The 27,629-nt window shown below is 38.7% G+C and overlaps 1 protein-coding gene across 1 annotated transcript in view; it reads left to right on the forward strand.

Annotated features, from left to right (window-relative positions):
- NXPH1 (neurexophilin 1) overlaps nucleotides 1–27,629 on the forward strand; it is a 367,200-nt gene that overhangs the window by 335,491 nt on the left and 4,080 nt on the right. The gene's annotated exons all lie outside the window — the stretch shown is intronic.

The raw sequence follows: 27,629 nt of genomic DNA on the forward strand, positions 1-27,629 counted from the left end.
TAACACTATTACAAAGGATTGAAGTAGGAAATGGCAATCCACTTAGTATTCTTGCTGGGACAATTCCATGGACAGAGGAGCCTGGTGGATTACAGTTGTGAAGAGTTGGATACGACTGAGTGATTGAGCATGCATGCATTACAGAGAATTGATCCCACATTTTGAATCACTATAGTAACAAAGAACCAAATCAGTCTATCAAGAATTCTTAATTTGTTTCTTCAGAAAAGTTGTCGCAGATGAAGTGCTTATTGCCTTAATATCCTTGATAGTCCCGGTATCCTGGTGGTCCATGATGTCCTTGGCCTTACCAAAAAGTTTATTAGAAATTCAAAATTACAGGCTCCAACTATAGACATTCTGAGTCAGAATCTGCTTTTTAATCAGATCCCCTGATGGGCCATATGCACGTTATAATGTGAGAAGCAGGACGTTGCCCAGTGATATCTTATGAGATTCCTTGTAAAGTTACCTTTTCATAAAATAATAATAAAATTATTATTATCAGTATATATAATCAAGGGAAAAAACTGTGCTTCTCCAAAATAAGAGCTTTCTGTTAGCTGTTTTTTAATCTATTGAACACTGTGAATTTTGTAGTTGACCCTAGTTTCCTCTCTGTCTTGGCCACATCTTTTAGCCCATGTTACATCTGTTGACTACCATATGGTGGTCTCTTTGCAAGTACCTTTTTGCCTTTTTTCTTGTTCACTTGCATATTATCCACAGTTTTTCTTTGCCTAGATACCTTCAGTTAAAAGACGAGTCATGGGATGTATTGGGTGCTTCAGATACTTTGTGGAATGAAGTGAAGTATAAAGAAATAAAACCAACACAAACAGCCTAAATATTTCCAGGGTTTGCTATATGATTTAAGCATTGCAAACCTAGACACTTCCCTCTTCACCACCTACCCTTCTGAACATCATAATTAATGTTCAGTATGAAGATCCCAAGATACTCTGGGGGTACAGTTATCAGAGAAGTATTAATTATACTCAGCATACTATACTGTACTTACTGAGCCAGAAACATGAACTAATGTATTTTATAAAGATTTTAAACAAGAGTGGAAAGCCCCAAAGATTTCTGACTGAATCAGAACATTCACATCAATTAAAATATCACATTTTTTAAGCACACTGGTGAATATCAGTCTTTATGTCTTTTATAGACAAATTATTTTTCTGTTCCTTTTGTTTACTGGGTTCAGTCACTTTCCAGGAATTTAGAAATCATTTATGTCAAACATGTACTAATAAAACACATAGCAGGTAAATATTGAGCTAATGTCATGCTATATATCTTTACCAGCAGGCTGCCAAACAGTTGAACTTACTGCGTTGGGAAGCCATTGAACTGACTATGTTGGCTGAATAATTTTATGACCAGTAATAAGGCTCACACATTATCCATGCTAAGAGAGGGGTAATCAAATCTTATGCTTCAGGGCATAAATTAATCACCACGGGGGTCAGAAAAGAATCTCTTTTACCCTATAAACAGAATTGAATAATTAGGCAGTGACTGTATTGATGTTTTTAAAGCCTTCTTCTTAAGGATCAGCATTGGTTTTAAGAACAATTCTGAGACTTCATGGGGGTGTTGGAGATCTTGATTAGAAGAGGAGGGTGCTGCCAGTTGAGCAGTTCATTCTGGCAGGCAGGCAGGTTGGGCAGCTTCCTGATACCACACTGTTCAACTTGATTTTCATTAAAAGCTCAAAGTGCCTGCTGTTAAAATATCTCCAGGCAGCTGGGGCAAATGGGCCTCCTTGCCTATCTTGAGGTGAAGTTTTATCTGTTAATCAAGTTTCCTTGTAAGGTGGTGGTGGAAGGGTGGAGTTTTACTAATGTGGGAGGTTCATTCTCTTTCTTCTATGATTTGTATTTTACATTTAAAAAACACATATTTCTCTAGGATTGGGGAATTAAACCTTGAGTTTTTAATTTTCATTTTATTGGTAAAATAGGCTCAAGGGGAAACTTGTTAATTAAGTGACATCGAAGGTCAAGTGTGATCAACTGCCAAACACTTAAATCTTTGTGCATTTGCCCACATGGTTATTGAATGGAGCATGTCAAACATGATTTTGTGATAATGCGAGGATACTATATTTCATGGAAAATAAATTTTACTTCCTATATCCTGCTGCTGCCCACCCCATATATTCAGCAGTTTTAAATTTAGATAAAGCAAAATAACTTTCAAGTCATATCCCAGGAGTGTTTCTAGTAAAAGGAAAACTGGAGAATGAATCATTTCCAAATAATAACTGCACACAAGTGACCTCGATATTCAATACTCCTGGAGTTGGAAACAAAATCTTTATTGACATACCTATTTATTGACTCCACTAGCCTTCTAGATGTTTGTATATTTGGTTTTCTTTGCCTTTTCTCTGTTTTCACTTTGAAGCCAGCCAAATATTGTTGTATGGCCAGTCCAGCAGTGGGTCAAATATATTTACTTATAACCAAAATAGTATGATTTTCTGTCAAAGGATTTACTGTATTCTTCCTATGAACCTGACACTGAGACAGGCAATTGACATGAGGGCAGTAACTTTTCCCTTTAGACATTCCAAATCTGGTTGGAGACACAGGACAGACTCACTTCTTATGGTTCAGTCATGTTACTAAGTGTCAAGCTGAGTGTCAGTGAGGCCTTGGTATGTTCAGAAAGAGCGATAATCGTGGTCTGGCATGATTCACACCAGGGAGCTAGATGACCTCTGGACCTGAAGAGTATGCATGCTGTGCTCTTCATGTAGGAAAAGGGGTATTGGGTATGGGCATGAGAGTGTGCATGGATGTGTGTACATGTGTGTATGTGTGTATATGCATCTGTGGGATGCACGTGAAGGGGGATGCAGCTGCTGCAGAATGAACAAAGACTTGACCTCTAGAGGGAGCTGAGAATGATCTGGGAAGGACCATGAAATTTTTTTTTTTTTTGCTTAATTATCAGATAACAACATTTCTTTTTTTTTAAATTGGTTAAATGAATAATTGAATTTATCTGTGGCTGTGCTGACTCTTCATTGTTGTACACAGGCTTTCTCTAGCTGGGGTGAGCTATTCTCGATTTGCAGTGCTCGGGCTTCTCCTTGCAGTGGCTTCTTGTCTTGTGATGGAACGCGGGCTCTAGGGTGTGGGCTCAGTAGTTGTGGTGCATGGGCTTAGTTGCTCCTCAGCCTGTGGGATCTTCCTGGACCAGGGATCAGACTCGTGTCCCCTGCAATCGTAGGTGGATTACCATCCACTGTGCCACCAGGGAAGTCCTGGAATATGTTTTAAATAATCGGGCACACATTTAGGCAGGTGGAGAGGAGGCTGATCCTTGAAGAACTTGAATGCCAGGCTAAGTAATATCTTACAGAGACTGATCTTACAGAGTCAAACCACTGACTTTCTTGAGTATGTAATTGGCATGTGGAAAGCATGTTTTGGGAAGAGTGGAGACCCAACCAGTCCATCCTAAAGGAGATCAGTCCTGGGTGTTCATTGAAAGGACTGATGTTGAAGCTGAAACTCCAATACTTTGGCCACCTGATGCAAAGAACTGAGTCAATGGAGAAAACCCTGATGCTGGGAAAGATTGAGGGCTGGAGGAAAAGGAGAAGACAGAGGATGAGGTGGTGGGATGGCATCACTAACTCAATGGACACTAGTTTGGGTAAACTCTGGGAGTTGGTAACGGACAAGGAGGCCTGGTATGCTGCAGTCCATGGGGTTGCAAAGAGTCGGACACGACTGAGTGACTGAGCTGAACTAAACTGAACTGAATATATTTACAGTATAGAAAGTGAATTCCAGCAGAGAGGGGTTGGATCAGGTATACTCATCTAAGGGCCATCAAGTCCTGAGACAGTTATGTTTATATTGTCTGCCATTCATTTTCTCATTTCACAACCTGAAAGTCTACTTGATCATATTGTCTGTTTGGGTTTTTTGTTTGTTTCTTTTATTTTTCTGAAAGCTCAAGGTTGTCCTTTGTCAAAAGAGAGATGAGAGGTCTGGTTTGATTTACTGAATGTGTGCTAATGTATCCACAACACTGGTATTGCCTAAGCTCTAGATTCAAGGATCTTTATGTTTAGATTGACAGTGAACACAATTAAGTATGTGTCCCCAAATCAATTTTGTTTCCAGTATGCTTAATTTCAGGATCAGTTCTCTCTCTTCTTTTTATTTTTCAGCAAAATATCCAACATTTTACAAGGCTGTTTTCCTGAATTAAGCATACATTAAATATTTCATCTAGATAATAAATCTTTATGTCAGCAGCTATCGTAATCTTGCCAGATTTCATATTGCTACATTTTCATGACACTAAGATAGCAAAGTAAATCAACTGCTCAGACAAATGAGCAGTTCAAACTTCTCTGAAAAGTCTGCCAATATTTGTAGAGTGTCCACTGAATAAAGAGTTCTTCCCTCTGTCTGTTGGGAAGATACAAAGAATTAAATGAGTAGCCCACCCTTAGTAAGACTGCAGCAGAAAGAGGGAAAAAGGAAAAGCAGAAATTAGAAATTAAACTAAAACCTAAAAGACCCCTAAAATAGTAATAGCTCTAGGTTGAATAATTACTCTGTACCAGACACTTCATAGACATCTCACTAACTTCTCATATCTACCCTATGGGTTATAGTATCAGCATCTCTAATCTTGCAGACAAGCAATCTGAGGCCCAGAGAGGTTAGCTATCTTGTTCATAGCCACACAATGGCAGAACCAGAATTTAAACTTGTGGCTCTCTAACTTTTGAACCAGGTTTCTTTTCAGGCTGCTATAATTATTTATGAGAAGGCAAAAAAATGCCAAAATTATTGTTTTTTAATTCCAAATAAAGTGACTTGGGGAGGCTATTTAGAGTTATGATTTGAAAAAAAAAGTAACACAGATTAGGAAAGAGTCTTTAGGAGAACAGTCCATACTGGGAAAAAGGCAGACTTGTAATCAGAATACAACAGACTACCAGTGTGGGGCAGTATATGGGAATAGTTAATTGAAGTGAATGATGAAGGGATATATGTCCCCAGATTAAAACATTACTAGGACTTAAAATCCTGATTAGAGTATTCAGTGCTGGGCACATATGACATGATTGACATATGCATATTGAGGTGATGCTGACCACATGTATATTGTGGTGCTGAGCACTGATGGGGGTTCATGTGGTGAAGACAACAAAGGGGAAAAGTAGATAGGGAGACAGAGCTGGTTGCTTTCGGGATTAACCTCAAATCATTCTCTAAAACTTTCCTTATGGTAGCAAAGGTAAAGCACCCACCTATCAATGCAGGAGACGTGAGTTCAACCCTGGGTTGGGAAGATCCCCTGGAAAAGGAAATGGCAACCCACTCCAATGTTCTTGCCTGGGAAATCCCATGAACAGAGGAGCCTGGAGGGCTACAGTCCATGGGGTCACAAAGATTCAGAGGCAACTGAGCATACACACACTGCATTGAGACATACAGTTGACCCTTGAACAACATGGGTTTGAACTTTTCATATCCATATATACACAGAATTTTTTCAGTTGTAAATACTACAGTACCATTCCATCTATGGTTGAATCCATGGATGTCGAGGAACTACAAATTTGGAGGGCCTACTACAAGTTTTATGGGGATTAAAAAAACATTTATTGGAGTATAGTTGATTTATAATGTTGTATTAGTTTCAGTTGTACAGAAGATATACAAATATTCACTATTTTTTAGATTCTTTTCTCATATAAGCCATTCCAGAATATTGCGTAGAGTTGCATGGACTATATATCGTGTGTACAGTGTGCTATACAGGTCCTTATGAGTTATCTATTTTATATGTAGTAGTGTGTATATGTTGATATTTATGGGGATTTTGACTATACTGAGGCTCTGCCTCTAACCCTCATGGTGTTCAAGGATAATTTGTATTTGTGTTGTAGGCTGATGAATGGCGAAGTGTAACTGATGAAGAAGGGAGGATGGATATTCAGCTAGCATGCTCTAGTGTTAAACTATTTAAATACTCTTGTACTGGTAAATCGGAGAAGGCAATGGCCCCCCACTCCAGTACTCTTGCCTGGGAAATCCCATGGATGGAGGAGCCTGGTGGTCTGCAGTCCATGAGGTCACTAGGGGTCGGACACGACTGAGCGACTTCACTTTCACTTTTCACTTTCATGCATTGGAGAAGGAAATGGTAACCCACTCCAGTGTTCTTGCCTGGAGAATCCCAGGGACGGGGGAGCCTGGTGGGCTGCCGTCTATGGGGTCGCACAGAGTCGGACACGACTGAAGCGACTTAGCAGCAGCAGCAGCAGCAGCAGCAGCTGTACTGGTAAATGGTCACTGTCTTGAGCCGTTGGAGTGTCTCCCCATAGCTCTGCCTGCTATGCTGGGCACTCTGGCCCGTCCCCCCAGGACAATTTCCTTCCCTCCCTAAAGTCCAGCACCTAAAGAGTTGACTAGCACAGCAGGAAGGCTCCGGGACACTGCCAGTTGCCCCAACACTGATCCTAGTGTTTTGCAGTTATTACCTATTTAACATGCCAGAGTAATTAGTTGAATATGATAGGAAAAGTAGCCTTTTCTACTCCTACTCATGTGTTCCTATTCCTACAACTCTCCCCCTCTACTTATCTTCCATACATAGGCTCCCAAAGGAGAATAAAATATGACTTTGGAGATGATACATCCTTTCTCTTAAATTAAGGATGCCTCCAGGTATAATCGGGGCTTCCCGGGTGATGTTAGTAGTAAAGAACCTGCCTGCCAGTGGAGGAGACATAAGTGACGTGGGTTTGATCCCTGGGTCAGGAAGATCCCCTGCAGAAGGGAATGGCAACCCACTTCAGTATTCTTGCCTGGAGAATCCCATGGGCAGAGGAGGCTGGAGGGCTACAGTCCAGAGGGGCACAAAGAGTTGGACACAACTGAGTGACTGGGAATGTATGCATGCACCAAGTATAGTCATTTCCCATCACTTGCCCTATTTATGCTAACACTTGTGAATATAATAGAATAAGGACAAACATTTTGGTTTTTATAATATTTGTGTCTAATTATAAATGGCTTTTAGAGTAATGGAGTCTAGGTTTCCCTAATAAATGTTAAACTATAAAAAAACTGGATCATGTGTCTACGTATGTATATGTACAGATACAAAGAAAACCCCATATTGATGTGTGTGTACTTATATACACATTCATATATACATATTCATTTTGGCTTGATGATTAGGGTTTATTTAAAAAGTCATAACTCCTAACAATATATTAATGTATTCTTGGCACAGTATTTCTTTAGGTGCGTATAACATTTCTTATAATGTGACGCCATTATTCCTTTGCATTTCTCCTTGAAGTGTGTTTGGCTTCTCTCAAAAGAGTATTTGTGTAGTCAGATTCACTGTGAAAAGGGGATCTTTCTTTGCACATATTGTATGTAAAGCAGGCATGAACTCAGCTTTTGATTAAAATGTAGTTGTGTGGCCCTCTAGCTCAGCTTTAATTGCATTTTTTTTTTTTTTTTTTAATTTATTTATTTATTTTTAATTTTTACTTTACAATTCTGTATTGGTTTTGGCATAGATTGACATGAATCCACCACAGGTGTACATGCGTTCCCAAACATGAACCCCCCTCCCACCCCCCTCCCCACAACATCTCTCTGGGTCATCCCCGCGCGTCAGCCCCAAGCGTGTCATATCCTGCATCAGACATAGACTGGTATTTTTAAAATTCCTTTCTGCACCTGTTCTGAAGATCGCAAACCAATATTAATAAAGTTGGCTTAGAGCAGTACAGCACCTGAGTGGTAGGTTCTTGACAAAGTTATTTACCTAGCTAGAGTTTCATTTCAAAGTTAACATGATTCTGTGCTACTTGACTAAAGCACTCATCTGAAAACTGTTAGACACTTTAACCCAATTTAATTTATTCCCTGAAAGTTTAATCCCCTGCTGAAAAGAGTAGTTGCAAATTTTCCAGAGTCACAATCCACTGAAGTGAAAAATGTTTAATGACATCATAGGTACTGAACTTCAAGAGTTTAGTTAAAAATCTTCAAAATGTAAAACAAGGGGCAAGAGTTAATAGGATATTTTATATAGTTATATTTCAATCCTATTCCAAATCCTTCTAAAGCCCCTTGCATCTCTACCATTAAAGCTGTACAAAATGAGTTACTTAGACATCTCCAGTTAACAGAGGAGAAAAAAGAAAACAAAAAACACTTAGGTTTTAAACCCTACAAGCAAATCTCTTCTGAGCTTTGACATTTAAGTGGCTCATTCAGTCATTTTACATTTTATAAAACCCTCTTTGTAGTCACATCAACCAAACAAAGCAAATATTAAGCACCAACCATCCACAGTGTCCTGTGTAACTGTACAAGAAAGCAGCCCTCAGGGCACAGCAGAGAATGCTTTGGCACCCACGAAACAAACCCAGACTCGGTTTTATACAGTTAAATTGTGCAACAGAAGTCTATTTATTGGTTATTAAAATATTTTTGGTCTGACTGCCAGAGAGTGAGGATAAAAACAGGGGAGGAGAGAAAATAAAATCAATTGACTTTGTTTTTGGCACAGTAGAAAGCATTTTGGTACTCTTTATAGCCTCCTAAAAATCTAATTATTCATTTGCCAGTTGTACCTCTACAGCATAACTGGATAGTTGTTTTAAAATATGCAAAGCACAGATTTCAGATTTAATAGGTGATAATGATTGCGTTATAGCCTGTCAGGTCATGGCCTATTTGGCCTAGTTACAGAGATATTGCTTCATGGTTCAGTGCTTGAGAGCTGATGATGGCTCCAGGCCAACAAAGGTGTCATTGACATAATAGAAAGTAAGGGTTTCTCTGGAACTCTAATGGGATGCTCTGTAAAGAATACATCAAAAATGTCATGGCTTAAAGAGTACCACTCTGATTGGGTCAATGGATGGTATTTTCCTATACTGTATCATTAAAAAAGAAAGGAAAGAGGAGAAAGAAAAGGAAAGTTTAAGTCTGCAGCTTCAATCAAGTTTCTTTGTAAAGTCATAATTTCACATTCTAAAACCAGGATTATGTTTGAAAATCGTATTGTGTTTGGAGTATTACCACTTCAAAAGGATACCAGTTGTTGCCAGAGTGACTTGGAATGTTACCATTTAGGCATTTCCTCTAGATGAGGGCATTTGCCTTAGGAGCTGGGATGTGAGCCTGTGGCCTGGCTCCAGAGTCCCTGCTTTTACCACTATGCCAAGATACCTCAAATGTGCATATTTTCCTACATGAGTTGAAATTTTGAAAATTAAATTGTTTTGTATAAAATAACCACATGGATCCATATAACCATGATGATGAGTTTTAAAAAAAATAGAGCAAGTATTATTAACATCTACCATTTACTGAAAAGAAATATTCACATACATTTTCCCTAATTCTCAAAATAATGCTGGGGCAAGGTATCCATATCAATTTATAATGAGAAAATTGAGGTTAAGAGATTGTGGCTTTGAAATTAATTTCTATTTGGCCACGAAGCACCTTTTGTATTCATAGTTGAGCGTGCAGGTACCTGAGCACCTGGTGTGTAATGAACACTGATATGCTATCCTTTGGGGGAATGATAATTCAAGTTACACTTGAAGTTCTGTATCTAGGGTTGAAGTATGAGGATAACTCTACTTGTTACTGTTGTTTAGTTACTAAGTTGTGTCTGACTCTTTGCGACCCCATGGGTTGTAGCCCACCAGGCTCCTCTGTCCTCTGTCTCCTGGAGTTTGTTCAGATTCATGTCCATTGAGTCAGGGATGCTATCTTACTATACCTGGTCAGGGTTAGTTAGCTCATGCCCACTCAAGGAGCTGAATCACCATGCATTCTCTTAAATTAGCAAAAGAGAGTATGGTGGTGGTAACAACAGAATAGTCTGGGAATTTTGACATGGAACCTGAATGTGGCTTCTTGGATGTGTGATTCAACAGAAGTTTCTTTGCCGGTGGGTCTTAGTTTCCTCCAGTCCGTCATTGGGTTATTGGTGTCTACATCCCAGGAAGGTTGTCAGAGTTCAGTCTACTCACATAACATACTAATTTTTGATGGGAAAATAAGTACTATGCAAGTGTTACTTTAAAAATCCTTCAGATTTAAACAAAAGAATGTCAGCCTCAGATTGATTAGTTAATCCACCAGGCTTTTTTTAAAAAACATTAGCTTCACTTAAACAAAATGTGAAATGAAAGAGCCATAAAATGACAAAATTAAATGAATTTATTATAAAAAATAGTAAGACAATTATACAAAATGCAAATTAATTATCTGTAAAATTATATTAAATGGTCTAAATGACTTATAAGGCTATGATTTAGTACCATACAATAATATTATTCCCTCCACTGCTACTCAAGGCATTGCTTCCTTCACTCTGAAATTCAGGAACACAATTTCCCATTATCATCTTTGTCAGCTGAAAACTCTAGAACTTTATTATACAGTTATTTTCAACACACAAATCCAAACTGAGGAACATTTTACAAACTAAGTAGCCTGTAATCTTTACATTTTACAAAAATATAAAGGGCGAGAAACAGAACAAAAGACTACTGAAGGGTGGTAACGACTAAATGCAATGCGTGGCATTGGGATGGGCCAGACAACTTAGCAAGTGTAGAAGTGTTGTTGGGACAATTTGATATTGTCTATAGATTACTAAAGTATTGGCTCCATGGTAAAGAACCTGCCTGCCAATGCAGGAGATGGGAGTTTGATCTCTGGGCTGGGAAGAATCCTGGAGAAGAAAATAGCAACCTACTCCAGTATTCTTACCTGGGAAATCCCATGGACAGAGGAGCCCGGCAGGCTGCTGTCGGTGGGGTAGCAAAAGAGTCAGACACAGTTTAGTGACTAAATAACAATAATAGATTAAATAAGAAAGTATCAAGGTTAAATTTCTCAATTTTGATAGCTGCTCATATATAAAATGTAGTATCTCTTAGGAATTTGGAACTTCTTTAAGAATAAATGGGCATGATATCTCCAAATGGCACCAGCGCACAGGCCCACACACGTATGTGTGTGCACACACATGCATACAAACACACGCATTCACGTAAACATACGCATGTGCACCCGTGTACACATGAATGAAGGAGAGAGCAATAAAACAACATGTGATCAAATGGAATTGATTGGTGAATTTGGGTAAAGAGTATACGTAAGTTTCTTGCAACTTCCTGCAAGTTGGAAATTATAGCTAAATTTTAAAATTGCAAAAATATATAAACACAAATACTATTTCCTGTGCAAATTCCAATTAAGATGGATCATGCTTGCAGTCCATCTAAAGAACCAAGATTACTTAGCAAAAGATGATTTCACTTATAAAGACATTTCTTGACTATTTAAAGTCAACCTCTACTTTGAAAAAAACAAACAAACATATGTATCACACCTTCCTTTAATATGATGTCAAACTATGAAATAACTATTTTAACTGGAAGCAAATCACTGATACACTTGGAATAAGCTTTTTAATACAGTACATCTTGCAATACTCACATTGTCAATTCTGTTATGATTCTCAGTGTAGATTATAGCTCACATTTCCCTGGCTCTACTTTAGTAATCTGTATTGAGAATCACTGACTTTCAAGGCTCCATAGCAGGAGGGTGGCTCCAAAATAGTAGTACCTTTATCTATGAGAGGGTATAAAGTACTGACGCTGGTTATCTAGAATGAGCAGACATAGACAGATTTAGAGTGAGTACAATGACTTCCCTGAGGTTAATTTTTGAAAGTTTAAAAAATCATAGTCACTTGCTGATGGATTTATAGAATAGAAAATCTGACAAACTTTTGCTTTAACTTACCTTTTAAAAAAAATCTTCTGAAAATAGGAACTAACAAAATTTTCCTAGAAAACAAATATAACACACCGTTTCTTTTAGAGACTAAAGAATAATTCCCTTTGTGTTATCATTTGCTTAACTGAAAACCTATGACAACAGTCTCCTCATTTTGATTCCCTCTCTCCTCAGAATAGTCACTGTTCAGACTCAGAAGGTCTGAGCCTGGGTTCATGCACTTAGTCAATCCAGGAGACCCCACGCTGTAGTTGAGATGTACTGGGTTACTGCCTCTTTTTTTTTAGGGTTAGCAAATGATGGCAGATCTCCTTCCGCAAAATTAAGAGCAGAGATAAGCCAGTTCCATACTTTGCAGTTGACACCCTGGTTCCAGTTTTGGTAAACTCTGAGAAGACATAAGGTATCAGCTCTCAATAAAAGGAAGCTTTGGAACTCAAGAAGAGTGGACTGAATACTAAGAAACCTTACCTATAGTTTTAACTCTGCCCCTAACCACCTTGGGAACTTTAGGTGAGTTACATCTGCTCTGTGAGACTCAGCTACCAAAGTCGAGAAATGATTTTCAAGGTTTCTTTCAACTTCAGATATTTTGTGACTCTCTCAACAGTCATGGATTTTAGTGACAGAGACAAAAAGCAAAAGTGTCATAAGTCATACTGTATTTATACTCTGTCAACTCTAAAGCCAAAAATGTCTTTAAGATTCCTATTTTTAATAACAGTTTACTTTGCACTGTTAATGAATATTTTTATGGCTCAATTTGAACCTTTGCAAACACATCCATGAAACTGGTTCTATTGTTTCACATTTATAAAACCCCACTGCATTTTCCAAACAAGTGGACATTTATGTAAAGAAATAGACTAACACATGCCTAACTGCCTGTTTCAAAGCAATTATTGTTTGTCAATACAAGTGGCCACTCAAATACTGCAGAGAAAATGCCCCCAGAAAGTCTGGCTGACTCTTGGTGAAGGGACTTCTGCATTTAGCATCCCATCAGCATTTTCTTTCGTTTCTGTCTTCACGTCAAATTTCTGGAAATTCAAGAGAAAAAATCCAGAAGATGGCACTTGCTTTCCTGCCATTCAAGAGACCACACTCATTGTTTCATTAAGCTTTTCTGATATTTGTAAAACTTCTAAAACACAGTTATGTTCATAAAGGCATTTTGATCTTATTCACTTTTCACTTTGACTTAAATAATACTCACATTTATTTGGAGATTTTTGATGTGACAGTCCTGACTGATTATAATAACCTGTAGCATCCACTCACTTGTATTTTCCTAGAAAAATATCACCTTTTTCCTTGCATCACTGTAGATGTTTACAGAATTACACAAAGCCTCCATGAAGGCTTGCAATACAAACACATTTATCTGTGTCAGAAAATGAGCTGTTTATCTGCTTATGAGGTAAGCTCATCTGTGAAGGAATAGCATCATGTGCAGGTAGGCACTCCATTCAAACAGGCGTTTATGCATGCAGCTGATAATTGTAGAGCACCTACTTGGAACCTGGGATTTTATAAACTGCAGAAGCAATGACTAAGGTATTGAATAACCAATCCCAACCTCATGGAGATGACAGTTGAGAGAAAGAAGTTAGATAGGTATGGATAGGTATGGATATAGGTATGGATATAGATAATAGTATTACTTTTATGAACAAATAGTACAAGGTGCTATGAGAGGATCAACCATTCCTGTAGAAATGGAGTTTAGATTGGGCTAGAGGTCAAGGGCTTCCCAGGTGGCACTGGGGGTAAAGAATCTGCCTGCTGATGCAGGGGACATGAGAAACTCGGGTTTGATTCCTGGGTTGGGACGATCCCCTGGAGTAGGAAATGACAACTCACTCCAGTATTCTTGCCTGGAGAATCTCATGGACAGAGGAGCCTGGTGGGCTACGGTCTGTGGTGTCGCAAAGAGTTGGACATGACTGAAGCAACTTGCACAGCACAAAGGATGACTAAGAGTTAGCTATGCAAATGGGAGGGGGTGGAAAGGATTCCAGGATGGAGAAGCAGCCTTTGCAAGGGTTCTAAAGTTGGAAGAGATGTCTATATGGTTGCTCAGTTTTGTGCAACTCTTTGCGACCCCATAAGGACTTCCCTTGTGGCTCAGACGGTAAAGTGTCTGCCTACAACGCAGAAGACCCGGGTTCGATCCCTGGGTCAGGAAGGTCCTCTGAAGAAGGAAATGGCAATCCACTCCAGTACTCTTCCTGGAAAATCCCATGGATGGAGGAGCGTGGTAGGCTACAGTCCATGGGGTCGCAAAGAGTCAGACACAACTGAGCGATTTCACTTCACTTCATTTTGCGACCCCATGGACTATAGCCTGCCAGGCTCCTCTGTCCATGGGGATTATCCAGGCAACAATACTGGAGTAGGTTGCTATTTTCTTCTCCAGGAGATCTTCCCAATGCAGGAATTGAACCTGAATCTCCTGCATCTCAGGCAGATTCTTTACCTGAATCTGGAAGAGCCCTGAAGTTGGAAGAAAGAGAACACATAAACATAAAATGTGTGATGTGATCTGAACTCTGAGGACAAAGTGAAGAGAAGCCAAAAATGGAGCTAGAGATGTAGGAATAGGTTGCATTGACCTAGACTCTTATCCAATCAGTTCAGTTCAGTTGCACAGTCGTGTCCAACTCTTTGCAACTCCATGGACTGCAGTGCTCCAGGCCTCCCTGTCCATCACCAACACCTGGAGTTTACTCAAACTCATGTCCATTGAGTTGGTGATGCCATCCAACCATCTCATCCTCTGTTGTCCCCTTCTCCTCCTGCCTTCAATCATTCCTAGCATCAGGGTCTTTTCCAGCGCGTCAGTTCTTCACATCCAGTGGCCAAAGTATTTGAGCTTCATCTTCAACATCAGTCCTTCCAATGAATATTCAAGACTGATTTCCTTTAGGATGGACTGATTGGATCTCCTTGCAGTCCAAGGGACTCTCAAGAGTATTCTTTTCCAATAAATAAATATAAATACCTTAACACCGAACATACCCTCTATGGGGAATCAAAGGCTCACAACAGCTTCTTTAGTTGGTGATGACTTCAGTAGTAGTTCTTTGAGCAAAGAACTCCTAGCAAAGACTAGGAGGGAGTTATTCCCTCCTAGCCTCTGCAGCTCATAGAAGAGGTAGATCCCAAGGTCTGTGTCAGTCAGCAGGTACCATGAAGTTTCCTGGTTCATCTTCTTTCTTCAAAGAGACCTGCGACCCTTAGTGACACAATTCTGCCTGACTTCAGCACCAGGAATAGAGACAGCTGTCAGATGTCCTAGCTGCGCCCTCTAGTGGCATCTGGAGTGTTACCCAGCTCTTTTGAAAAGAATAATTAAACTCCCTCTTGGAATCTGGACTTTGAGTGTGACACAATGGGGGAAAGGGGAGAGAGGAAATTCTACTCTAACAGTCTGTCTTTCAGTTCTCCTGTGATTCCCTCTGTCCACAGTGTTCACAGCAGTTCACACTAATTCTGTGACAAGTCATTTGAAAGTACATTAAAGGTCAAGGGGGTCTCAGAGCTCTCCTTGCACACACACTTGCACCCAGCCTTCCTGTTGTGACTTCTCTTACAGCATCCTCAGCCTCTTTGGACTCTAGAATGAGCTCTGTTCTCTCCATGACCCATCTCGTCCCCTCCTGTAACATAATCTGGGTGAGCATCCTTCTTTGATTTAGTGAAATTGTCCACTTAATTCCCTTGGTAACAAAAAGAGCCAAGTCCTTTTCCTTTGGGAATCTAGGCATATCATTCAGTTTTACATATGAGCAACTTTAAAGGCACAGCACCTAAACCCAGAGGCCATCTTTTCCCTTGTGTGTGAGATCTCTTTGCCTAAGCATCCCTTTCCCTCAGCACTTGGCTCTTGGAGGTGAAATTCCACATGCTGTACTTTGAGAAGCTGGGAATAGACCAAAGTAAAATATAGCCCAGGCTCCTGGTGCATCTGATTCCCACACTGGCTGTAATTGAATGTGAGATCTGCTTTTCCCAAGTGCTAAGAGTCTTACCTGGCAGAAACAATGATCAAAGACTAGATGCTAATCTTCTCACCAGAGGGACTTTGAAAAGAACAGATTGGTTTAAGACCTTTCAAGGGAATTGTTTTGTCATAGACATAGTGAGAAAGCTTGAAGTTCCCTCAGTGAGTTGGGTCCTCCCTGAGATACACCCAAGTGCCATTGCGGGGCCTGTGGCTGTAGGCTGGATACTCTTTACCACATCTTGCTGTGCCCAAGGCATGATCTAAAGATACATATTTACTCAGTGTCAAAAGGTTTTACCTAACTCACACTCCAGCATCACCATCCTTTGATAAAAGAGTGAGGGGTCAGTTCTCTCTGTTGGTCTTCTCTGTTCTCAGTGGATTTGTTCCACTTCAGGAAGTTGGGGATTTCCAGCTTACAGGGCTTTTACAGGAGTGTGGAGGGACTTTATTTCTAGGATCTGCATGCCCTCTTGTATTTCTCAGTTGTCTTTGTGCCTTGTGCACTCTGTACTTGGGAAGCTCTGAGCAGTGTTCATGTGCTGGAGTCTGGTAAGAAAGAGGCCCTAGAATAATTCTGGAGTAAATTTGGATCTAAGTGGTACCAGGATGATATTCCACTGTAACTAGAGCTAGTCTCTATCGCTTTCTTTATATAATGACTTCTTCCTCTGTCTACTAGAAGATTTTCAGATCAACTTCTGGATAATCAAAGGGTGTTGAGTAGAATATTGTCTCAAAACATCAAAGGAGTTTGAACTTCAGTTGGATAAAGTGAACTATGATTACTACTCAGTGTGTTCTCATATACCAGCGCTGTATTTGGGAACATATATATGTATAGGTCACTGGAAATAGCACTGAAATGTGAGTCAGTCTTTCCTCATTTGGTCCATTTTAGAGAGGTCTGTACCTTGTTTGACTTTACGAAGCTAGAAACATCCTAAAACCTCCATGTTACATGCCTTATTACGGACAATCACTCACATTAGCCTCCAATTCAGATAAAAAGACCTTGGATTTAACACAATTATTCCTGCATATGCAATATTTGTCTTTTCTTTAAAGACAGCTAGATTTACTGATAAATTAAAATCTCTTTATAGATAACAAAAAAATAACACTGAAGTGGCTTTGTTTCAGCCAAGAAATAGCTTTTCAACATGTTATTTTAAATGTTTTGTTTATTATTATGACCAGGTACCCAGAGTTCCTCACGTGGGATATTTCTTATACATTTTAAATGAACATATTGTAAAATACTAAACAAAGAAGTAACTTTTGCAATGCAAAGCTGGGTAAGGTAATCTGCAATTAAGTTTTGAGAGAATGGGTTAAGTAGGGTTATAGAGAATATAATTTTTAATTTCTCATCAATGTTAACGTGTCTATATGTCAAAACTTATATGTATATCTATATAAAGTGTGCAGAAGGGAAGAGACAATATTTTTGTAAGATGAAAAATTTTGTTTCTCAGCAGCAGAAACAATAGTTCATGGCTCTTCTCAAGGCATGCTTTCCCCCTTGCAAGTAAAGAAACAAAAACATTTCCAAGATAATTTTCATGAGAGGACCTAAAGGGGGAAAAATCAAAAGGAAAACTAATTTTCATAGTTACACAAACTTGCGAGGTGCTCAGTGACCCATGACTTAGATCCAGTCTCCAACACAATAATTTGAAGGGACTTGTTGGTGTCCTATGTTAAAAGTGAACCATCCTGCATGGAATCATGAAAACTCATGGAATAACATGCCTAAAATTCTTAGCCACATTTTCAAACTCATAGAAATGTACCATGTTTCTGGTTTTTAAGTATGATGTGGAATGTCCAGGCTGATCAATATATCTTCTCTTAATGTTATCTTAAAGACAAATTATTGCTTACATTTGCCAGCACTAAAGTGTAACATACAGAATCAGTGTCATCTCCTCCCACCACCTACTGCTAAAGATGACCACAGAGATGTTGCAATTATACTCATTTCCATCACAGTTTGTTTGGCCCACTTGAGCAAATGTAATGTCTCCAGTGAGAAGATGGAGTTATAATAGCAGGGTGCATTCTGAAAGCCTTGTTTTCCTTTTCTTTGGAGTTTCATAACCTACCTCAGAGTGTTAGCTCTCAAGTGTTGAACTCATACTGTTTCCCCTATTTTTATTTCTGCTGCATATAAAATCATTTATCTTCACAAAAACCCAGTGAGTGAGCTGTCATCTCTATTTTCTAGTTGAAAAAAACCTGACTGTTCAGGTTATTGGTAGCAGATTTTGGGTTTAGCCCTGCAATCTCTGACTGCAAAGCCTGTTTTCTTAGTTTCTGTGCGGTACAGCCTCCAGCAACGACTACGCTAGGGGAGAGGCTTGGGGTTCTTTTCTGCTTTTCCACTGTTAATGCAGCATGGCTGCTGCTGGATCACTGCTTTGTAGCAGAAGGAAATGATATATTTTTGATGTATTAAAATACTAACCCATTTCCTCTGGCTTATCACATATAATACAGGCACTCTGAGAATTGTCAGTGAAGTGTAGGCTCTAAACTTGTAAGACAGAAACCTCTGTGGGCCACGTGTTCTACCAAAATCTTGGTTGTGGCTAAAGAATCAATGAACCCTCCCTATTGAAACTAATGTAAGTAAGAATATAAACCGTGTATATAATTTATTGAGTGCTTACCCTATGTGAGGTAGTCCTTTCCTCAAGTTACAAAATGGAATAATACAGAAAAAAACATTCCCCAAAGGGGTTACAGTCCTTTTTGGGAACACTATGAAAAAGAGCCTAGCATGGCTGTGAATATCTGCATGTTTTTCCCTAAACTAGTTAAGAAAAGGTCTGGAGAAAACACGAGCACATGTAGCTCACCTTGTGAGATTTCACAATACCTGAAGTGGAAAAATATCCTCGCTTTTTTGGAGAGAGTGAAAAAAAAATCACAGAACAAAAGGAATTGAAAGATGAATGACTATTCTGCCCAATGTAAGCCTATGGCCAGTAAAGACATTTTTAGGCATAGACTACTCAGATAGCTTATCCCATGTGAACTCTTTTTAAAAGGATCACACAAATCTATACAACCATAGAAATGAAAATCAGAAGAGGGATGAAGTTATCTGAAGCAATAATGAACAGAAAAACCAATGGAAGGAAGGCTGAAAAAATAAGTCTGTGAAAGAATGTAATGATTAAGGATCTATCACAAAAGGTAACCCCAAAATAGAAATATGATACATTTATATTCTAGAATTCGATTTCCTATTTAATAAAGATGATATACCTTTATGAATTAAGAGCTATGCATCTCAAAGACATTGTTGATTGGAAAAAATACAAAATGCAAATCATAAAATACAACACTAGTGATGAAATATTTATACATGAAAAATAGTGAAAATGTTTAGGAACAATATACATCAAAAATTTGAGGTTTTATCTTTACAGAGAGAGGTGGGATTATAAGGGAGCAAGGGTTGATTATGAAGATAGGCTTTTAAATTTTGCTTCATAAATCCTCTAATGTTTAAATGCTTTGATAAACATATATTCATGTATAATTGTATATGATTAAAATAATTTTAAAAATAAAGGAAATACCCAGTGGAGTAATAAGCAGTAGCTCCTTCACTTACCAGCAGTAATCTTGAACAAGTTCTTCTCAAGCTTCCATATCTCTGCCTGTAAGTTGAAAATAACAACTGTATGAGTCAGTGAATGAGTGTGTGTGTGTTTGTGGTTTAAATGAAGTGGAATGCCATATGTAAAATGCTAATTACAGTGTCTGAAGATAGTATGCCCTTAACCAATAGCAGTTGATAGTATGTGACATATATTCAATGTAGCAAATCATAAACTGCCAAAACGAAGGTGTAATCACAGAGCAAGGTCGTTTTGTTGATTAGTTTATTCACTGATGAGAGATATTGCTTAAGCATCAGGTTATCCAGAATTTTTGTTTGGCTTAAATATTCATACAGTTGATGAAATAAATACATGATTTTCAAAGTAATCTTGAGATAATTTATATTGAACAGTAATAGATCAACAGTAAGTGTGAGGGCTGGTAGAAATGAAAAGGCACCTTATTGCTCTTTTATAAAAAGAGATACACAGACCATCTGGAGATACCTCTAGTTGCAGATGTATATGTGAAAGAGGGACCTGTTTATATAAAATCTCGTAAGGCCAGGAGCATAGTTGAAGTGTTAGTGAAGTATCTCTTCCAAAAGTGACGTCTTTCAACAATATTTTAAAAGATAATATATATTGACATTAGGATTATAAGCCTGTAATGAAAAGATGTTAGAGAAAGCAATGTGAAAGCATGGCCCTAAGAGATATAAAGGAGGAGCTAGACCAAGGTGTCTCAACTCTTTAGATGCTTACCCCCCCATCAGTCAATAGCAGTCTCTTTTTTTCTAGCCCCTCACACAGGTCCTGCCCCAGACAAGCTCCCTTAATGTTAGATTCAAGCTCGGTCTTTGTTGGGTTGAAGAAAATGACCCTTGTCTTTGCACCTATTTTTGAATGTTGTCAAAAGAAACATGTGCTTTAATATGCATGTTCCTAATCATGGTAAGAGTCTTTATGATTCTCAGTGTTTCTAAAAGCAATTAGACAACTCACATAATTTGTGGAAATAGTATGATTGGACTAGTGAGTGGGTCAATTCCTTTGGAGTGGGTGTTGGCCATGTCTTAAAATTTTTATTTTTGAGGCATTGGCCACTTTAAAAAGTTAATTAATTTATTTTAATTGGAGGCTAATTACTTTACAGTATTGTGGTGGTTTTCACCATACATTGACATGAATCAGCCATGGGTGTACTTGTATCCCCCATCCCGAAACCTCCTCCCACCTCCTTTCCCATCCCATTCTTCTGGGTTCTCCCAGTGCACCGGCTTTGAGTGCCCTGTTTCGAGCATCAAACTTGGACTGGTGATCTATTTCACATATGGTAATATACATGTTTCAATGCTATTCTCTCAAGTCATCCCACCCTCGCCCTTTTCCACAGAGTCCAAAAGTCTGTTCTTTATATCTGTGTCTCTTTTGCTGTCTCGTATATAGGGTCATCATTACCATCTTTCTAAATTCCATATATATGCATTAATATACTGTATTCGTGTTTTTCTTTCTGACTTACCTCACTCTGTATAATAGGCTCCAGTTTCATCCACTTCATTAGAACTGATTTAAATGCGGCCACTTTTGACTTGGAAAATTATATTCAGTTAGGAAGTATCTTTAGTGCTTTCACTGTTATAGAAAAAATGACTCTGTAGAAAAAAGTTCACAGTGCATTGCCTTTTTGGAATTGAGTTAGTTAGCCATTGTCAGATTTTTCTTTTGGGCTCATTTTATGCCACAGACTTCACCATCTCTGTCATCATTCTGATATACTGATGTGAAAGGATCTTTAGGTGATTTTGCAAAAGGAACTCTTCTCTTATGTTTGTAAAATCAATGATAGAAGGTGTTCTGAGTCTAAATTTTTTTTAATATATTGTTTATTCAGTAAGGCTCAAAATCTATTTCAATTTTATGTGTACATTTATGTGTTTCAAAAATGAAAATTCTTCATATGTAAAGCAATATAATAGAGTGAGAAAGCCAAGAATTCTTGATTGCATCTGGGAGCAGATGTATTAAGATAGCTGCACTTCTTTTTCATCTTACATCATTTCTTTACCACCCCTAACATGTGCTTCAAGAAGGTCCTTGGTAGTTAATTTAAAAGTCTGGAGACTTCTTTTCAAGTGTTTATGTACATTTCTAACTTGTTACTTTTGTATTTCTTACAGATGCAAGAAAATTCATTAATTCTCAACTTTTTCACATTCTTGCTTAGCCAACATATATCATCAAATTAAGTTAATCCTGCCCCTGAAATATCTTTTATATCCATTTTTTTTCTTTCTCTTTTTCTCTGCCATTGCCTTGGTTCAGGCTCATTTACTTTCTCAACAGGAATATTACAATTTGTTATTTAACTAATTATTCCCTCAAGGTTTCTCCCTACCAAACTACCTTTCCGTGTCCAGTCAGTGATTCTTTGAGCCAGGATGACCTAATTAAAAGCAAAATAAGACAAAATTTAAGGACTCCTCACTATCTATAAGATTAATTTTAAATATCTTCATAAATTGACCCTAGAAACTTCACAATTTGACCCTAGCCTACCTTCTTTTGAAGCAAAAAGCAAAGGAGTAAAGGAAAGATATACCCACTTGAATCCAGAGTTCCAAAGAACAGCAATAAGAGATAAGAAAGAGAGATAAGAAAGACTTCCTTAGCTATCAGTGCAAAGAAATAGAGGAAAACAATAGAATGGGAAAGTCTAGAGATCTCTTCAAGAAAATTAAAGATACCAAGGAAATTTTCATGTAAAGATGGACTCAATAAAGGACAGAAATGGTATGGACCTAACAGAAGCAGAAGATATTAAGAAGAGGTGGCAAGGATACACGGAAGAATTGTACAAAAAAGATCTTCACGACCCAGATAATCATGATGGTGTGATCACTCACCTAGAGCCAGACATCCTGGAATGTGAAGTCAAGTGGGCCTTAGGAAGCATCACTATGAACAAAGCTAGTGGAGGTGACCAAATTCCAGTTGAGCTATTTCAAATCCTAAAAGATGATGCTGTGAAAGTGCTGCACTCAATATGCCAGCAAATTTGAAAAACAACAGTGGCCACACAGCTGGAAAAGGTCAGTTTTCATTCCAATCCCAAAGAAAGGCATTGTCAAAGAATGCACAAACTACTGCACAATTGCACTCATCTCACACGCTGGTAAAGTAATGCTCAAAATTCTCCAAGCCAGGCGTCAGCAATATGTGAACAGTGATGTTCCTGATATTCAAGCTGGTTTTAGAAAAGGCAGAGGAACCAGAGATCAAATTGCCACCATCCGATGGATCATCAAAAAAGCAAGAGAATTCCAGAAAAACATCTATTTCTGATTTATTGATTATGCCAAAGCCTTTGACTGTGTGGATCACAATAAATGTGAAAATTCTTCAAGAGATGGGAATACCAGACCACCTGACCTGCCTCTTGAGAAATCTGTATGCAGGTCAGGAAGCAACAGTTAGAACTGGACATGGGACAACAGACTGGATCCAAATAGGAAAAGGAGTACATCAAGGCTGTATACTGTCACCCTGCTTATTTAACTTATATGCAGAGTACATCATGAGAAACACTGGGCTGGATGAAGCAAAAGCTGGAATCAAGATTGCTGGGAGAAATATCAGTAACCTCAGATATGCAGATGACACCACCCTTATGGCAGAAAGTGAAGAAGAACTAAAGAGCTTCATGATGAAAGTAAAAGAGGAGATTGAAAAAGTTGCCTTAAATCTCACCATTCAGAAAACGAAGATCATGGCATCTGGTCCCATCATTTCATGGGAAATAGATGGGGAAACAGTGGAAACAGTGTCAGACTTTATTTTTGTGGGTCTCAAAAATCTCTGCAGATGGTGATTGCAGCCATGAAATTAAAAGACGTTTACTCCTTGGAAGGAAAATTATGACAAACCTAGACAGCATATTAAAAAGCAGAGACATTACTTGTAAACAAAGGTCCATCTGGTCAAGGCTATGGTTTTTCCAGTAGTCATGTATGGATGTGAGAGTTGGACTGTGAAGAAAGCTGAGCACTGAAGAATTGATGCTTTTGAATTGTGATGTTGGAGAAGACTCTTTTTTTAAAAAATTTTATTTTTGCTTATTTTACTTTACAATACTGTATTGGTTTTGCCATACATTGACATGAATTCGCCAAGGGTGTACATGAGTTCCCAATCCTGAACCCCCCTCCCACCTCCTACCCCATATCATCTCTCTGGATCATCCCTGTGCACCAGCCCCAAGCATCCTGTATCCTGTATTGAACATAGACTGGTGATTCGTTTCTTACATGATAGTATACATGTTTCAATGCCATTCTCCCAAATCATCCCACCCTCTCCCTCTCCCTCAGAGTCCAAAAGTCCGTTCTATAAATCTGTGTCTCTTTTGCTGTCTCGCATACAGGGTTATCATTACCATCTTTCTAAATTCCATATATATGAGTTAGTACACTGTATTGGTATTTTTTCTTTCTGGCTTACTTCACTCTGTATAATCGGCTCCAGTTTCATCCATCTCATTAGAACTGATTCAAATGTATTCTTTTTAATGGCTGAGTAATACTCCATTGTGTATATGTACCACAGCTTTCTTATCCATTCATCTGCTGATGGACATCTAGGTTGTTTCCATGTCCTGGCTATTATAAACTGCTGTGATGAACATTGGGGTATATGTGTCTCTTTCAATTCTGGTTTCCTTGGTGTGTATGCCCAGCAGTGGGATTGCTGGGTCATAAGGCAGTTCTATTTGCAATTTTTTAAGGAATCTCCACACTGTTCTCCATAGTGGCTGTACTAGTTTGCATTCCCACCAACAGTGTAAGAGGGTTCCCTTTTCTCCACACCCTCTCCAGCATTTATTGCTTGTAGACTTTTGGATCACAGCCATTCTGACTGGTGTGAAATGGTACCTCATTGTGGTCTTGATTTGCATTTCTCTGATAATGAGTGATGTTGAGCATCTTTTCATGTGTTTGTTAGCCATCCGTATGTCTTCTTTGGAGAAATGTCTATTTAGTTCTTTGGCCCATGTTTTGATTGGGTCATTTATTTTTCTGGAATTGAGCTGCATAAGTTGCTTGTATATTTTTGAGATTAGTTATTTGTCAGTTGCTTCATTTGCTATTATTTTCTCCCATTCAGAAGGCTGTCTTTTAGCCTTGCTTATATTTTCCTTTGTTGTGCAGAAGCTTTTAATTTTAATTAGATCCTATTTGTTTATTTTTGCTTTTATTTCCAATATTCTGGGAGATGGATCATAGAGGATCCTGCTGTGATTTATGTCAGAGAGTGTTTTGCCTATGTTCTCCTCTAGGAGTTTTATAGTTTCTGGTCTTACGTTTAGGTCTTTAATCCATTTTGAGTTTATTTTTGTGTGTGGTGTTAGAAAGTGATCTAGTTTCATTCTTTTACAAGTGGTTGACCAGTTTTCCCAGCACCACTTGTTAAAGAGATTGTCTTTACTCCATTGTATATTCTTGCCTCCTTTGTTGAAGATAAGTTGTCCATAGGTGTGTGGATTTATCTCTGGGCTTTCTATTTTGTTCCATTGATCTATATTTCTGTCTTTGTGCCAGATGACTTGTCTTGATGACTGTGGCTTTATAGTAGAGCCTGAAGTCAGGCAAGTTGATTCCTCCAGTTCCATTCTTCTTTCTCAAGATTGCTTTGGCTATTCGAGGTTTTTTGTATTTCCATACAAATCTTGAAATTATTTGTTCTAGTTCTGTGAAAAATACTCTTGAGAGTCCCTTGGACTGCAAAGAGATCCAGCCAGTCCATCCTAAAGGAGATCAGTCCTGGGTGTTCATTGGAAGGACTGATGCTGAAGCTGAAACTCCAATACTTTGGCCATCTGATGCAAAGAACTGACTCATTGGTAAAGACCCTGATGCTGGGAAAGATTGAGGGTAGGAGAAGAAGGGGATGACAGAGGATGAGATGGTTGGATGGCATCACCGACTCAATGGACATGAGTTTGGGTAAACTCCAGGAGTTGGTGATGGACAGAGAGGAATGACATGCTGCAGTTCATGGGGTCACAAAGAGTTGGACACAACTGAGCGAGTGAACTGAACTGAACTGACCTTCTTTGTGTTCTGCCAACATCTTGCAACTTCTGTTTATCCTTCCTGTCAATTCTCCCTGAAGTTCAGAGATAAGGAACTAATTTCCATTCTTACATTTGACATGTTCTTTTTCAACTTTTTACTTTTGCATAGTATGTTCCTTATACTTAGAAGAACTTTAGCCTCTTCATTATCTGTTGAAGTCCTAACCCCCCCCTTTTTTTTAATCTCCCAGATCTGAGTATAATCTCCTCTGTTGTATATTCTCTACCTTTTAACTTTGACCCTAAGAATATTGTACATTGTGTTGGTCACATCACTATACTCCTTGCTTAACTGATCTCACTATTAGATTGTGAACATCTTGTAAGAAAGAACCACATCTCATTTGCCTTTATATTTGTTATTTTACTCAATAGTACCAGAATTAGTTATTGAATTAATAAAGCAAGATGAATCATGGACCCTTCCTGATTTTTCATGACTGAAACTCTCCTGGACATTGCCTTGCTTCTCTCCTAGCCTAAATGAAAGGGAGAGGAAAGGATAATAATAGTCAAGGCAGTGCTGGTGATTATAGCCTACTTTGATTCTGTACCCAAACTCAGATGTTGCAGAGGCCTCTTGACTGCACCACTAGAAGCCTTTCACATCGCACCATTGAGGGCTAATAAATTCATTGCATTTGGTTCTTGAACAGTTTAATAGCTGAAGTTCTGCTCATGTTTTATTCATCTGAATTTTGCTAACTACTCAGTTTGTCTGTTTTTAGGTTATGGTAACAGCCTAAATACTTTGGAAAGTATATATGTGTGTGCTTAGCCACTTTGGGCTTCCCTGGTGGCTCAGATGTTAAAGAATCTGCCTGCAATGCAGGCAACCTGGGTTCCATTGTTGGATCAGGAAAATCCCCTGGAGAAGGAAATGGCAACCCACTCCAGTATTCTTGCCTGGGAAATACCGTGGACAGAAGAGCCTGGTGGGTGCGCTATGGTCCATGGGGTGGCAAAGAGTCGAAAACTACTGAGAGACTAATACTTTCACTTTCTTAGTCACTTCGGTCATATCCAACTCTTTGTGACCCTATGGACTGTAGCCTGCCCCCCGCCCATCCAGGTTCCTCAGCCCACGGTCTTCTCCAGGCAAGAATAATAGAGTGGGTTGCCATGCCCTCCTCCAGGGAATCTTCCCAACCCAGGGATCAAATCTGCCTCTTACAACTCCTGCACTGGCAGGCAGGTTCTTTACCACTGTGCCACCTGGGCACTATATATATATGTATACATATATGTATATACGTGTTAAAATGGTTTGCTTTAGGTTTTGGGGTATGTATTAATAAAAGGAAGATTTTCTTATAAAGATATCCTTGCTCTCAGATCCTATTGTCTGTTATTCATTTACATAAAATATTACCCTTGGAATTCAGAGGTAAAATGTTTGAGGAAGATAATAGTTAGAAATACTAATGTTGAACACTCATCGTGTCCAGGTACTGTCCTTCCATGCTTTTAATGGACTGTCCAGGTTAATTCTTCAAACAGCCATGTGAGGAAAAGGGATATCATTTTTCTACTCTGTGGAAGAGAAATACAGAAATGTACACAAGTCAAGCAACTGGCCCAGATCACACAGCTGTGAAGGATCATAGCCTGCATTGGGATTCAGGGTGTCTGACTCCAGAGCTCGCACTCATAATTACTACAGCTGTGGAGAGTATAATTTAGATGTAAATTTCTATTCTGCCTGAAAATCAGAGGTTGTTCTGCTGTCAGAATCTTAGCATCCTGTTAAATAGATTCATTTTTTCCCCCTTGAAACCTGCCACTTCCTTTTTTTTTTTTTTCTTTCTCTTTTACTCCCTATGTTCTGCTGGTAAATGTACTCTAAGTCCCTTTTACTTCTTGCTTAGGACAGTTTCATTACTGCTTCATGAGCTAGTGCACCATGGATTCATCTCATTATACTCTCTCTCCTTGATGAACTATGTTGTTGCTGAGATACAAGTGCCAAGCTGTTATCAAATACATTTATTCTTTTTGCCACCCAAAGGATAGGAGAT

This window comes from Oryx dammah, unplaced genomic scaffold (assembly GCF_014754425.2).
Source record: "Oryx dammah isolate SB20612 unplaced genomic scaffold, SCBI_Odam_1.1 HiC_scaffold_18, whole genome shotgun sequence".
NCBI lineage: Eukaryota > Metazoa > Chordata > Mammalia > Artiodactyla > Bovidae > Oryx > Oryx dammah.